Raw genomic sequence first — 2,765 nt, 5'->3', positions numbered from 1 at the left:
CACTCAAAAATAATTTTTTAAAAAATGACAGGAAAAAAACTATTTTCAAATTATTCTTAAGTTGTGAAAATAAAAAAGAAACGATAATTATTTTCTTTTGTTACTTAACAGTTACGAGAAAATCCACGCGTACACTTGAGATTAAAAGAGCACTCGATTAACCCTTGCCTATAACTCCACCCCAATGGGATAGATACACTTTCGAAAGTATTATTTCTCATCCATGTATTATTCAATAGATTTATATATACATATATGTATATATTTGTTGGTTGATAAATAATAAAATAAATAATTGAATTAATAAAAACACTAATAAAATAATTTATATTTAAATAAATAATTTAAGTATTTTCACAATAAATATTTGATAAAAATCCTCGTGTCCACCACTCACTTATCACAATAATAATCATTTTAATATATTTTTTAAATATAAAAATTATGAATTATCAATAAGTCTTATATGTGAGATTTAATTGGAAGGCGTCATGGAAGACGTCTATTATATTTTAAGAATTAATTGAATCTAAAAATAAAAAAATTTTATTATTAAAAATTTAAAAGAAAATGAAAAGTGTAACATTTCAGTTAAATTATTTTTTTATTTTTTTAAATAAAATTATTGGGATGTTTAATTGGTTTACGAAAATTTATGATTGATGTGCGGACAGTGGACTGTATGATTCTGTGTTCTGTAGCCTAGTGTATGAATCTATGTATAGGAAGATAGATACGTATATATCCGTATGTATGTATGTTTATATATGTGGCGTATGTATATACCCTATGTGCCCTATAGCCCTATTTGTAGTTTATAGTCCATCCCTCATTTATAGACGATAGGAGTAGAGCAATAACGACGATAACGACCACAGTGGATAGACAATTGGGCAACGAGATGCGCGCGCTTTCACGACGACGCACAATTGTTTACTTCTTTTATGTTAGTATAAAAAAAACCGCGAATCACTGAATATGTTAAATTGTCTAAGCTATTGATATATAAATATATATACGGATATATTACTAATAATAATCATTAATAATACTATCAATTTTATTTTATTTATTTTTTAAAATGAATTTCTGGATTATTTTTTATTTTATTAAATATTTGATTGACTGAGATGTTATTAATATAAAAACAAACTATGAATTATGGATTTATATGGACATGTGGAGTAAAATTTATTTTTATTCGAATTTTAAAATTGTTTTATGTAGATCTGAATTTATTAGTGAATTACTTGATTTTATATATTTGTAAACTCCTAGAAACAAAATACTTAGAAATGATCACATTTGAAAATGCATGATTATTCATGATCGTTTAACCTTGCATGGTCATGCATGAGCATAATTCACTACGTACAACCCTGCATGATCATACTTCATCATGTTTAATCATATATGATCACAAATGACCATGCAGGTCAAATATAAGCATATTTGATGATGCATGATTGTTTGTGGCCACGTTTAACCATGCATGAGCATATTTAATCACATTTAACTCTGCATAACCATATTTTATCATGTTTAATCATATATGATCACAAATGAGCATGCATGTCAAATATAAACATATTTGATAATGCATAATTATTTGTGATCATGTTTAACCATGCATGGCCGTTTATGATCATACTTAATCAAGTATTTCTATAATCATAAATAACTATGCATGATTATATGATGAATTATAATCACATGATTATGCATGATTATAGATCATCATTCATCACTATGTATACATAGATATGATTCCATAGCATCATATGTGATCATATATGATCATTTCTCAAACTTGATCGAATCTGAGTATTGTTTCTGGTTTTTTATAAAAATAATTTTTAAAACATTCCTATACCTAAAAAAAAAGGACGAAATTTTTATAGATCGTATTCTAAATATTAAAATTTTATAACTTATCTAAAATACATTTTTAAAAATTTATTAATAATAATTTTGTAATAACAAATAATTTCTTTAATAAAAGAACTATAAATTCGTATATATATTTATTAAAAATAATATTTTCATATCAGGAATAGAATCCTTGAATATATAATAAACTTATTGATCTATATTTAATAGATATATTTCACAACCACATATTAAATTTATTCTCATAAATTATTTATCCGAATAAATTTTTTCCTAAATATAATCTTTTATCAACTTTACCAATTAATATTAATATTAATCATCATTTATAAGATAACAAATAAAACTCGATGATATTTCGGCACATTATTTATTATTTAATAAATATATATGTCCACTTATTTTGGCACATTATTTATTAATTTATTTTAAATATAAATTCACGTTCCATTTTATCATAACATCACTCTTAAATTAATAATGTTATTTTTCTTATTGTAATTATTGTAAATATTATGACATATATTTATATTATCGTTCGAATAGATATTATTATTGTTATTACTATTAATATTAGTAATGATCATATTCATGTGTAAGCTTGCACAAACCGAAAAGGCACCACGGTTGCCACTGAACACCCCGGGATAAGATGAAAAAAATTATTAATAGTCAGTATCATCCCTTTTTGATACTTTTCTATACACTACAATATTACGGTACATACAATACAAACCCCTATGTACATATGGGGGTGTAAAATAAAATATATTTGAGTTTGCGCAGTTGAACTAAAATTATACGCATGCGTATCAATTAAAATTTTTCTGTCGATTATTTTTTTTTTAATTCCGTGTTAAGTCTCAGGCGCGGTT

Source organism: Microplitis demolitor, chromosome 6 (assembly GCF_026212275.2).
Source record: "Microplitis demolitor isolate Queensland-Clemson2020A chromosome 6, iyMicDemo2.1a, whole genome shotgun sequence".
Classification (NCBI taxonomy): domain Eukaryota; kingdom Metazoa; phylum Arthropoda; class Insecta; order Hymenoptera; family Braconidae; genus Microplitis; species Microplitis demolitor.
The sequence above is the reverse complement of the archived record's forward strand: the minus strand, read 5'-3'. Positions refer to the sequence as shown.